The 14531-nt window shown below is 32.6% G+C and overlaps 1 long non-coding RNA gene across 1 annotated transcript; it reads left to right on the forward strand.

The window, feature by feature from the left end:
• The first annotated feature begins 11582 nt into the window (after window positions 1-11582).
• Window positions 11583-13466, forward strand: LOC120090868 (uncharacterized). Its single transcript, XR_005485605.2, has 2 exons — window positions 11583-11766; window positions 13232-13466. It is a non-coding gene; the product is annotated as an uncharacterized LOC120090868 (long non-coding RNA).
• Window positions 13467-14531: the final 1065 nt, after the last annotated feature.

Consider the following 14531-nt stretch of genomic DNA (forward strand, 5'->3'; position numbering starts at 1 on the left):
TTTTTTTTGTTATTTCTGTAACTAGTTTGACATTTTTTTCTATTTGTGAAAATTTTCCTTATACTCATTCCCTTAATTAATTTGAATATTTTAAAATCTTTCAACATTAATATCCTCATTTAGCCTATTGTGAGCTAGTAGAGGGATCTAATGGACCTACAGTTATAAGTTCCAATGATCCAAGATTAATTAATTAAACTCTTTAATTAAATTAATCAACCTTCATTAACTATCTGACATACCACTAAAGACTCATAGCTGCACTCCTACGGATTGTAGAATATTTTTGTGTCCAATCAATATATATAAGTCAATCTTTCATAAGTTGTTCGTAATTACAGTTGGGTCAAATTACCATTTTACCCATGTAATTACCTCTTGCCCTTTAAGTACCACAGATCTTCTAATGAACAATGTGTATGGTCTAACCATAAATAAAGTCTCTCTCGAGCCAGCGAGAGGGTGATGCCTCATTGTTTAAATCTCAGAGTCAGCACTTAAGAAAACAACCTACCTACTTAACGAAAAGACAGGAATGAGTGAATTTCATCTTGTGTAGTTATGTTCTCAGCTCCCTAGTTAGTATTGTCCCTAAAATGGTAGGCATATTTAGTCGAAACTAGGGCCACTACCACTTATAAAATCATAGAACGACCTTTATGAGAAGGAGTTCATAACTTGTGATTGAGATTGAGTTACATGGTCATCATTTGAAATATTAATCTCTTCAATTATCGAAGTTACAAAGAGAGCTTATATCATGGTCTAGTCTTATACAATCTCATTACATAGAATACCTTCACTTCCATGTGCACATAAACGATCTGGATTAAATCATTTGTAACACTTACAACTCTTATAACAATTACAAAGTGGGTCATACCCATAGTGTTACCAGGTTAAGACACCTAACCATATCCATAAGACCTTTTTAGGTTATTACTTGAATATGATCCACTTGTATGTCAATCACATATTATTCAAGTTATATAAACTAACTTTGGATCTTAATTTATTGGATTTGAGTTATGTGCAAAAATAAATAACACTTATTAATGGAAGAATAAATAAGACTTTTATTTATATCAAATTTGTTTATAAAATTTACAGATTACGAGATTTAAGACATAAATGCCAATAATCTTCCACTTGTCCTAAAGCTAGTGAGATGTATAATATATAAAAATAAAATGCACTAAACTAGGGCATACAATATACCCCCATAACTCCCACTTGTCCTAAACAACGTGATGCATATCCTGTAAACCTAGACTATCTAGATGACCCTTAAATACTTTAGCCATGAGAGCTTTCGTAAATAGATTTGCAACGTGGATTTTGTATCTTCTAAGGTCAGAGTTTCTTTCCCTCCAATATACAGGTCAATGAAAGTCTCATATGACAGAGGAAAAGATGTCAACAAAATTAGGGCATCATCCTCATTATCAACCTTAAGCTCTACGTTATGCAGATCTAATAAATTTTTTTTTTTATTGATCAAGATGGTCTCCTAGAGATGTACCTTCCTACATACGTAGAAGATACAGACGTTTCTTTAGAAACAACTTCTTGGTTAAAGTTTTCGTCATGTAAAGACTTTCCAACTTCAACCAAAGACCAGCGGCAGTTTATTCATCTGCGACCTCGATGATGACGTCATCAGCCAAACATAGATCGTCGAATGAGCCTTCTTCTCAAGAGTCAGCCACTCTTCGTCATCCATAGTAGCCTTATTTGACTTACCTGTCAACGGTGCCTACAGCCCCTACTGCTTTAGCAGGGATCGCATCTTGATCTGCCATAAACCAAAAATATTCCTCCCAGTAAATTTCTTGATCTTTACGTTCAAGCCAGACATCTTCAATTATCGAACAAATGCTAAATTTCGAAGAAACCCTAACCTGGCTCTGATAACAGTTTGTTACGAAATCGGCAATTAAAGAACACAAAAAGGAATGTAGAGATAGAGAAGATTGACACACAGATATATGTGGTTCATTAACAATGTGTTAGCTACGTCCACGGGCAGAGGGAGAACAGTATTATTAGGGAGAATGTTTTCAGAAAAAAAACACATCAAACAGCGCCTCTAAGGTTAGAGAGTTTATATAGTGCAGTACTCTAAACCCTAGGGTCATAATCGTAAATAGCTACAAATAAATAAATATGCTAAATACGAATTCTGAATAGGTTTTGGGGGCGTTGCCCACGAACCCCCACCAAGGCACGCTGCCCCTGGACCCGCCCCGTACTTGGTTGTTCGAAGCGCCAACAAACAAATTCAAGGCATTCCAACATTAGCAATGTTATGCTCCGAAGGTATCTTTGTAAGCATCACGTCCCTAGTTTCACAATCTCCCATATTAGGTGATACTTTCATTCAATTTGATTGCCACGCTTATGGCTTCGAGATTCTCTTGAATTTACCACGGAATCACTATTATCATAGTAAAGGGTGATGGGCAAAAACATATTTGAAACCATTTCCAAATGAGCTAAGAACATTCTCAGTTATACAACCTTTTTAGCCTTTTCACAAGCAGGTACGTACACTGCCTTCATGATAGAGTCAGCAATGCATCCTGTTTGATGCTTCGTGAAATTATAGCTACTTCATTACCAGTGAACATTGATCCTGATGTGGATTTCCTAGAATCCTTATTGGTCTGAATATCAGAGTCAGTGTATCCTGTAAGGATCAAATTCTTAGCACCATACACAAGCATATAATTCCTTTGTTCCCCTTAGATATTTGAGGATTTTCTTTACTACCGATCAGTGATCAAATTATGGATTAGACTGATACCTATTCACCATCCCAACTGCATAGCATATATCTGATATACATAAGACTGCCCACAGTCGATACCTATGGAATTCATCTCATTCGCTCAACTTCTTGATGTGCCTTAGGACATTGTTCCTTAGACAAAGTAACTCCATACTTGAAAGGTGGGTTACATTTCTTAGAATTTTTCATTTTCAATATAAGATACTTAAGACAAAGCTAACGTTCTATTCTTCCATTTTCAAACAATTTGAATTCCAATAACATATTGAACTTCTCCCAAATCTTTCATTTGGAATTGTTAGATGACCAGTTTTTAATGTCAGGAAAGAATTCTACATCATTCCCAATGAGTAAGATGTCATCTACGTATAGCACAAGAAAAGAAACAGTACCTTTGATGATTTTTTTGTAGACACAAGACTCATCAATGTTGTGATCAAATCCATAAGATTTGATTGCACTATCAAACTTTATATTCCAAAATCTAGATGCTTGCTTCAATCCATAGGATGACCATTTCAGCTTGCAAACTTTTTGCTCTTAACCTCGTTTTATTAATCCTTCTGGTTGATTCATGCAAATGCTTTCATTAAGATTGCCATTCAGAAAAACAGTCTTGAAATCTATTTGCCATATTTCATAATCATAATATGTTGCAATAGATAAGAGAACATGAATAGACTTTAACATGGCAATAGGAAAAAAAGGTTTCTTCATAATCAATATCCACCCCTTCTAGTTGAATATAACCCTTTGCCACAAGTCTAGCCTTAAAGATTTGAACCTTTTCATTTATACCCCATTTTCTCTTGTAGACCCATTTGCAACCTATAGGTTTTACCCCATCAGGTTAATCTACAAGATTCCAGACTGAATCAGAATACATAGACTCCATTTCGAGATCCATGACTTTGACCTATTCATCTTTGTCAATATCATTAATTGCTTGTTTAAAGACAATGGATCCTTTCCATCATCATCAGGTACGGTGACTTAAGATTCTGTTAAACCCATATATCGTATGGGATGGGATATAACCCTCCCACTACGATGAGGTTCACTCAACTCTTGAGAAGACATTTGACTAGATGTGCATGAAGCATCAACAATCCTTGTTAATTTGCTAGCATAGATAACAACTCTTATTGATCTACTGTCATTTTCATTTGAAATTTTACTTGTAATTAATTTACTGCACGATTTTTTATCTCTCATATGCTCTTCCTCCATGAACGTGATATTTGTTGATACAAATACCTTGTTATCCATAGAACATAAAAGTGACCACCTCCGGTCTCTTTAGGATAGCCTACAAATAGGCATACACTTGAACGAGGTGTACCAGGTGCTGAGAGTTCGATACTGCGATCAAATCTTATGGCTTTGACCAAAATGTTGATGAATTTTGTGTCTACAAGAAAATCATCAACAGTTCAGTAGTTTTCCTAGTGTTATATGTAAATGATATCTTACTCATTGGGAATGATGTAGGCTTACTGACTTTAGTTAAGAACTGGCTAGTGACCCAATTCCAAATGAAATATTTGGGAGAGGCTCAGTTTGTTCTTAGGATTCAAATCTTTTGGGATCGAAAGAACAAAATTTAGCACTGTCTCAGGCATCGTACATTGACAAAACGTTGATCAAGTACTCGATGTAGAACTCAAAGAGGGGCCTTTTGCCTTTCAGGCACAAAATTACATTGTCTAAGACACCTCAAGAGGTTGAGGAAATGAGACGGGTCCTCTATGCATCTTCCGTAGGCAGTTTGATATATGCGATGTTATGTACTAGACCTGACATCTGCTACGCCGTGGGGATAGTCAGTAGATATCAATCTAATCCAGGATATGGTCACTGGACAGCCATTAAGAACATCCTTACGTATCTTCGGAGAACGAGGGACTACATGCTTGTGTATGGTTCTAAGGATTTAATCATTACAAGATACACAGACTCTGATTTTTAGACTGATAGGAATTCTCGGAAATCCACTTCAAGATCAGTGTTCAATCTTAACGGTGGGGCTTTAGTATGGCGAAGGACCAAGCAATGGTGCATCGCGGACTCCATCATGGAGGCTGAGTATGTAGAGGCTTGTGAAGCTGCTAAGGAGGCCGTTTGGTTGAAGTTGTTCTAGACATGTCCAGGCCTATCACCCTTTATTGTGATAATAGTGATGCTATGGCGAATTCCCGTGAGCCTCGGAGTCATAAGTGCGACAAGCACATTAAACGAAAATACCATCTCATATGAGAGATTGTGCATCGAGGGGATGTGATTGTCATAAAGATATCTTTAAAGCACAATGTTGCTAATCTATTTATTAAGGCCCTCATGACTACAGTGTTTGAGGGTCACCTGTCGAGTATGGGTCTATGGGACAGACCACGATTGGACTAGGGCAAGTGGGAGATGTGGTACTGAGCATTTATGCCTTAGTTTATTCTTTTGTGTACTTGTAATTTGGTTATCTTGTACATCCCACTAGCTTTAGAAAAAGTGGGAGATTATTGGGGTTGATGCCCTAAATCTTGTAGGGTTCTGTAGTTTGTAGACACTTGTATGAACAAAGTTTATGTGATTTATAATATAGGATATTTTATTCATAAATTCTATGAAATATTTGATATTTTTGTTGCATTAACCATAAATCAATAAACTAAGATCCAAGGTTATCATTGTAACTTAAACATGTATGTGGAGACATACTAGTGGATCATGCTTTAAGTGATAACCTACATGGTCTGTAGTATATGGATAAGGTTGGGTACCTTATCCTGGTGACACTACGAGTATGGTCCGCTTTAGGTGTTACAAATGTTGTAAAGTGCTACGAATGATGTGTTCCTGATCATTCATGTATTAGAAATACGAGCGGGATATTCTATACAACAGAGTTTGTATAAGACCGGACCACGAAATGCTTAGTCTTGTTATATAACACCATTCATAATTGAGACGTTCATTTCACTAGGATGACCATAGGTAACATGACCTTAATCCTAAGTGATTTGTGAACTCCTGCCTATAAGGGCGATCCTTTGATTTGCATAGGTGAGAGTGGCCAAATCACCTCTATAAGCCTACCATTTTGGGGATTCATCTTATTGGAGAGCTGAGAACTCAACTATACAAGATGGAATTCACTCCTTCCTCAAAGTAAGGTTAAGTAGATAAATTGCTCCCTTAAGGGCTGATTGCAGGTCTTGAACAATGAGGCGCCACACTCTCTCTTGGCCCAAAAGGAGTTTAGTCATAGTAGGACTATGATCTATTGTTCATTAGAGAGATGAGTGGTACCATTGATTGGTTATATCTAATGGACATAGAAATATATCTGTAGTGCGAAGAGTACAGCTGTCAGTCTTTAGTGGAGTGCCCGACAGTTAACAGATGGAGGATAATGTGATTAAAGAGTTTAATCAGTTATTCACGTACCGTTGGAGCTTCAAGCTACAGATCCATAAGGTCCCTTTGGTAACTCAATGGATTTAAGTTGAGAATATGTTTTTGGCTTAATTTGAAATGTTCAAATTAATAAGAGGGAATTTGATTATATATTATATAATTAAATTACTTCAATTATATATGATATAATTGATATAATGTATTTAATGCATTATTGTTTAATTGGAGGAACTAATATTTGAATATGAATATTCATTGTTATTGAATTTAATATAAATATGATTTATATTAAATGCCATAAAATAAAGAAAAAGAACTATGGTTTATATATTGTATATAATGCAATATTAAAACATAGGTTGTAAATATCATAACTAGAACCAGAAAATTCAATACCACGAATATCTTTGGAAGGTTTACCTTCAGAAAGAATTCGTTCTAGACAACCAGTTCCCGAATTTAACATCTTTATCGATTTGCACATTATTCTTTTTCAACTTTGACTTTGTTGAATTCGCACTTCAAGTAAAAAATAACAGGCATAAGTCGGGCGTTGTCAGTAATCAAGGTCTCTATCCTAGCCTTCTGAAAGTTCACAATAGGAAGTTGCAATAGATGAGTCATGAGATTCATCAGCTCCGCTTACAAGAACAAATTCATTTACTAGCTTTTTATCTTCTGAACTGTTAGATGAAAAGCAACTGACAAAGACCTTGACTTCTTTCGATCATTGTTGTCATCAGACTCCTCATCACAAAAAGTTATAACATACTCTTGTTTTGCTATTTTAGAAATGTTGGACATCTGACTTATAGTGGCCTAACCCTTCACATTCTTGACACCAAAATTGATTGCCGAGTTCTTTGAATATTTGATCCTGAACTATTGTCAGTCTTTGCAATTATTGAGGAGTAGGATCCTGATTTCCTTTCAAACTTCTTCAAGACGTGAGAAAACTTTTTTGACAATAAGGAGATTTCATTAGCTTGATTTTTTAGGACCCTTCTACTGATTTAGCCGAATATTTTTCAATTGATGATTGCATAACAATTTTCTCGTTCTTCTTTTCAGACTTTTCATTAAGAGACATTTCAAACATGAGTAGTGACCCAAAGAGGTCATCAACTTTAATTGTGGAGATATCCTAAGCTTTTTCTCTTGAAGTGGCCTTTATATCAAATCTCTTTGGTATAGATTTGAGAATTTTTCTTAGTAACTTTTCTTCAGAGATCTTTTCTCCCAAAGCGAAAGGTTCATATGCAATGTCATGAAATCTAACATTAAACTCAACAATAATCTCATCTTCTGGCATTTTCAGAGTTTCAAGTTTTGTAGCAAATAGCTACAATCTAGACATCATCTTAACTTTGGATGTTCCTTCGTGAGAAATGGAAAGGATATTCCAAACTTTCATTGGCATAAACAAAAGTGTTGATTAATGAAAGATGTTTTTTTTTCTACACCATTGAACATGAAATTTTGAGGATCTTTAGTTTCCATGCGACGTTTCATCCTCCTCTTTAGTTAAATCAACTTCAAGCTTGAGTTTCAATTAAAACTTTAGAAAGGTTGTCATCCATTGAACATGAAATTTTGAGGATCTTCAGTTTCCATGTTCTCTAAAAACTTTCGAAAGTCATTCTTGCTTTCCAGTAAGTGTAGTTAGTTCCATTTAATACAGGTCGATGTGCGGTTGATCTTCCTTCTTTTACTCATTCCATCAAGGAGTGATAGGATCATAACACCAAAGATAATGGTGACCCACTCTGATACCAATTGAAAAGTGTAAGGAAGTTTCTACTGTACATGAACAATGTTACAGACGATGTTATAGCATCTACAAAACAATTACCAGAAATAAAAAGCATATAAAAGAGCACCAGAGGTTAGTTCAGTGTAAACCATCTACGTAAGGAGAGCAGTGTGTCTGGGAAAGATAACTTCACTAATATCAATGATAAGCAATAACGTAGTACTTATTTATGACAGTTATACAGTGATTCATGAATAGCTCAATCACGCAACCATTCACCTAAGCTCCCCCAAGGTTTGAGACTCTTCACGGTAACTCAGGCTCCCTCTAAATTATGCTATTAGTGAAGAATATCTTAGGCTCCCCCTAAGATCGAGACGTCCACTCTTAAAAACTCAAGCTCCCCTCAAGTCGTAAGACTCCTTCTTACTAGAACTGTATCTTTCCTCCTTAGAACAAAGTTCCCTTTGTTTAAATAGCTTAGGCTTTCCCTAAGTTTGTGAAACCCTTCACTGATGAATCATGATACACAAGTAGTAAGCAACTTGGAGTACGTCTCTAAGCAATACAACTCTTTCTCCTTCCTATAATTTCTACCGAACACCCATAGTAATAAAACACAATGTTGCTTCTTAAAACAAAATGGCCAACTCTAGCCGAAGGACTAGATGTCCTTTAAACATGCACAATGGATACACGAACGAACAATCCTAATTTCCAAAGTTGAGATCTGCAAATAATATTGTGGAAGGAAAAATCCGATAAGGAAAGAATTTTGCAGAATCAACATTTCCAGAGAACTTCCCTTTGTCAGAAAACCACCAATGTAGAGTCATCTCAAATAACATCTACGACAATTAAACAAATATTGTGAACCACACAATATCTAACAAATACATTTATAGTTCTATTCATTCTCTGTTTTGAAAAGAAACAAGTAATATGATCTAGCGTGTTTGCTTCAGGTATATTTTCATAACTATGTGAAACCATTAAGATCTTGATTGATGATGATCACAAGTTTACTAATATATATACCCAATTTTATCAAAATTTAAGTTTTATCATTGATATCAGTTTGTTAATTTTTCCCCACTTTATAAAGCTATTCCTACCCCGTTTCTTCATTTTATACGATAATAACATTATATTATTCATGTTTAAACCAACACTCTATTTATCAATTTGAGTATAGTTTAATTATCTTGTTAAAGCATAATAGTAAACAAATAACCATAACAAAGACATATCAAGAACAAAATAATAAAAATGAAAGGATAAGGGGAAGAAGAGAAGAACGTCAATAATTATAGTGGTTCGATCAGAGTCTACGTCTACTTTTTGAATTAGAGAAAGAAACTATATTCCAGTCGCAAATTGAGAGGGAGAAATTAGCTTACAACTGATATGTAAACCTAAAAACCCCAACTCTTTATATAGGAGAGCAAAGATACAAAAGCCCAACCCATAAAGCCACACGAAAATGACTTGATAAAAGTTAACTCTTACTTGAGTACAATATGATAAAGTAATTAGGTTATTATAATGTTGGTGAGAAATATTGATTCAGTTTTGGAAATTCAAATATAATAAAGTTTTGTAATTAAAAAAGAGTTTAAATATTATTTTGAGTCCTATACTTTTTGTTTTGATTCATATCGGTCGATGTACTTTTAGATTGTTTATTTTGTTCCTATATTTTCAATGTTGGATCATTTTGGTCCCTATACGTACTTTCAAAATGTTCAGTTTGGTACTTGTATTTTCAACTTTGGTTTTCAAAAAGTTATCATTTTGATCCCCTAAAAACGAAGTAAAAATGAAAATGAACCTACAATTATCAAAATGAATATTTTGAAAGTAAATGAACTAAAATGAATCGAGTTGAAAGTATAGAGATGAAAATGAATATTTTGAAAGTATATAGACTAAAAAGAACCAAAATAAAAAATATACTGACAACAAAATAGTATTTAAACCTTTAAAAAAAATCTTAGGTTTATTTATTTATTCTCTTTAAGTTCAGATAATCATGCCTTCAAATTGAGTATTAATTTAATACCTAATTGTGTAACCAATCTAATACATGTGCATCGATCTATATACACTGACCAACACTTGCCAAGTGGAGACATTGTTAATCTAAAACGAATTTCAAGAACATCTTTTTTCTAAAACATTGTCCTAAAATTTCCAATCATCCATATTTGAAAAAGAAAAAAAAAAAAAAAAAAAGAAAAAAAAGACCAATGGACATCAATGACAAAGCGTGGGGAATCCGAGTCTTTCTTCCTCACCTTCATAATATATATTTTAAAATGCAACCATCAATTTATTATACTAATGGGAAAGGAAGAAAAAAACCACATTTTGTTATTAGATACTTAGTTCATTTAAATATGAACAATGGATGGTCAAAATTGTAGGGCTCATGAGTGAATATTGATTTTATCTATTCAATTGTATGACCATATAAGTCATTTCAAATAAACTTTTAATTGTTAAAAACGTTCTAAAGGCTTTTTTTATTTATGCAAAAGGTCATCTATTTTTTAAGGATAATTACAAATATAGCAATCGTGTCAAAAGTATTTATAGATATAACACAATGCAAAAAAATTGTAGATATGACAAAATTTAGATTTTGCTTTTGATGTGTATCCGTGATAGACCATATCATTGATAGGAGCCTATTAACGATAGAGTTTATCATTGATTGCCATATTTGCAATTATTTAAAAATGTTGTTATATACTTAATTATTATCATTAAAAGTGCTACCCAATGCAATTACTTTCTTTATTCTACAAAACAATTTTAAGGCTTTTTTTAATCTAAAAAATTGGTTGTGTTAAATCACACATTGAAAAAAAATCAAGAGATCTCACAATGTTCATAAAATAAATGGGCTACTACTCTTTTTACTAGATGGTTTTGAAATGAAACTTTATGTTATCTAATATGGTATTAAAGCCCATAAAAACATAAATGGGTATTTAGTCAGAAAACAAAAATTGGACAATCCCTAAATGAAGAACCCAGAAGAGATGCACCATCTTGATGGATATGTTGAAGATCTCACGTTAGAAAAATCAAGCGAGGGTACTCCTTTAATTGTCAACTAATTTGAGTTGGAACCTCATGTTGTCTAACATGATATCAGAGACCCTATAGCCCAAAACAAAGATTGGAATCAGATTCAGGAATAAGTTTCATCCAAAAATGGTGAACACGACGCTAAGATACCATCTTGATGGACATGTTTATTATATTTGTCTTAGACACATAACTAGTTCTCTTATGATCAGTTAATTTTTAGATAATGAAACCTCGTATAATCTAATATATAATGCGCCATAGAAAACAATACAACTAAGACATTTTTTTTTATTATTATTATTATTATTATTATTATTATTATTTATTATTATCTCTTGAAAGAATCTGAAAGTCTTGCATGGAGAAAAAGTCAATAGATCACGAGGCCATTATTAATTAGACCACAAGCCCTACACTTTCAACTTGACCTTAATTTTATTATTATTATTATTTATTAATTATTTCAAATTGGCTTTACGCAACTTGCCATCCATGTAGAAATGAGGCTTTAAGAGAGCTCAAAGAAATGCACACTTCTATTACAACAATCTATACCATAATATACATTTCATCTCTTTGTCTACCAAATAGAAAAAAAATATTGATTCAAAGATGGTTTCTATTGTTTGGAAGAAACTATTGTCGATTGTTAGACTCATCTTTCCTTCCAAAGTAAATGCAAAGAGATTGAGTTCCACACCCGACATCGATGGTACGTCCAATTTTCTCCAAAACTGTCATTAAATATTACTTCTGTCATTTATCTATTCATGTAATAAGTTTCTTACATACTTGGGAACAAAAATATCATCTTTTCTCTCACTGAAAAAAATTGAAGTGGCTACAATCATGTAACCCCAGAGAGTCAGTGTATGTTCAAGAGTAATTTTGAGATAGTCAAAAGAACTATTTCTTTTGCTAAAAATCACATTTTCTTAAAATGATGGTGTTTGGCATGAGTTAAAATTGATTTTAGAAAAATTTAAAATCATTTCAATTTGATTTTAGAGGAATTCGTTGATAGGTGATTTTTGTTAAATGATTGATCGAGAATTAGTCCCAAAATGGCTATCTAATTCAGTTTTATTAAAATATTGTGGATTAACTATTTATGATTTTTTTTTTTTAATTTTAAATTCTGGAACCAAAGATGACAGGTAAATTGTTAATAAAACAAATAATTATATATTTTTTGAATTTTCTTTTGATATATATTATAAGCATTCATCTTACTCAAAATATCAACCATACATATAAGAATTTAAAAATAAAATAAATAAAAATAGATATTTACCACAATTATTTAGTTAAATAATAATTTTTCAAATAGAAAATACAATTTTGAGGAATTGGGTAACTCTAAATTGACTTTTAGAACTAAACATAATAATTCAAAATCACTTTTAAATATTTGAAAATCAGTTAAAAAAGTTTGGAACTAAATATAAATTTGATTGTCGAAAAATCAATTTTAAAAAATTTAATTGTACCTAAATCTCTTTTACTAAAATCACTACTCCAACTATCACTCCCAAACACACCCTAATGCACTTTAGGAGTGATTTTTTAAATTATTAAATAATTTTTGTCTTGTTCAAAATTCATCCCGAACATGTCTTTAATCACTCAAAATTAATTTACTATTTAATTTTATACTTTGTTTTGAATGACTAACTAAAAACATATATCAAAATGATTAAAGTAATTTTAACACTTTCAAAATTACTTCAAACATGCCTAAGAAGCACAGAAGACAACCAAATTCACTTATTCCTAATATATATATATATATATAAACACAAACACAAACACAAATAAATGCAAAATATTATTATCAAATTCGTCTAAATTAAATAGTATTATCATATTCAAAATTATATATAGAGAGAAATAAATAAAGGAGCACATATTAATACGCTAACTATGATTATGTTCAGAATCCCATATAGAAAAGATAGGTAAGTTATCATCTTATCGTCAATTGGATAATTTGTTATTTTAAGATGAAATTCTAAATTATATTATTCTAATAGCTAGTAATTTTGTTGCTTGTATATGTCCAAACATTTGTAATATATGCCCCTAGATGGGTTAATATTGATTTCATTTATTAATTCTCTTCTTTCTCTCCTTTTATGTTGGCTCTCTTCTTAGTTTCTTCAATTTACTATGTGTAGGTATGAAGAAAAAGAAATTTCTTCCTCCTCTATTTGATCCAGAAAATACTGCAGCTCCTCGCAATGGGAACTATTGATTTAAAATTTTATATGCAATTTATTCCCTTATCAATTTGATTATCATGAAATAAATATAGCTGTTTTTTCAATCTTTGATTGTAAAGAGAAAAAGAAATATATCAATTCTAGAGTGTTTCCTTTTACATATTTGTATTAATTAACAAATTTTGATTTAGTCGTGTCCCTTTTAAGTAATTTTTTTTTTAGATACGTCAATTTGAATTTTGCATGAAACATCTGATGTGTGTTTTTTTTATATAAGACATGTGAAAAACATAAAAAAGACCATCTAAGTTTACAAAGAAAGCATAAATATTAAGAACAATAGAAGTATCTTGATCTTGTAGACAAAGGCTTGCGAGGGAGAAACCATCAATATATTATTCAAAATAACCCTAACGAATTTCAATAAAAGCATTTTCAGCCTACTTTGGACATAATTCTCATAGTTTTATTTTTAAGTTTCACTTTAAAAGGTCTCAAATTATTGGAGATAGTTGTTTTTCTTTATAAACTAAATATCATTCATTATTTAACACCGATGTGGGACTTTGATCGCATTCCCAACAATCGTCTCCTCGAACAAAGGACCACCGAGCCTTTCATCAAATAGTCATCTAATCTCTAAATTACACACTTGAGTGCATCGCTAAGTCAACCATTTAGTAATCATCCAATCGAATTACACTTGAGCACACTGCCCTGTCTAAAGACTCAACCACAGATGGATACTTTGCCAATGATTACATCTTGTTTGACACCTAGGGATTTTTACTGGCATAGTTATGACGCGGCCTACTTTGATACCAATTTTGTAGGGACAATGGACCTCCAGATATCTCCATGATGATATGATATTATCCACTTTTAGCATAATTGTCATGGTTTTGCTTTTGGTTTCACCAAGCTAAATGGCCTCATACCATTGGAGGTAGTTGCCCTCTCCTATAAACCAACGGTCATCCCCTTATTTAACCAATGTCAGACTTTGACGCATTCCCAACAAATGTTATAGCTAAAGCCTTCAAGTTGCCAAGAAACGATGTAGTTTTCATAATTTTTCAGTCAATTCAATTGGAGCTATATAAGTTATGTTAATAAATTGACAACCAAAAAAAGTAAGAAAATGTACATAGATGAGAAATCAACATAGAGATTTACGTGGTTTTCTAACAATGTATTGGCTACGTCCACAAGCTAAGAGAGTGATCAGATTTTGTTAGAGAGAAAATTAAATCTG

This window comes from Benincasa hispida, chromosome 1 (genome assembly GCF_027475165.1).
Source record: "Benincasa hispida cultivar pf3 chromosome 1, pf3_genome.v1.1, whole genome shotgun sequence".
NCBI lineage: Eukaryota > Viridiplantae > Streptophyta > Magnoliopsida > Cucurbitales > Cucurbitaceae > Benincasa > Benincasa hispida.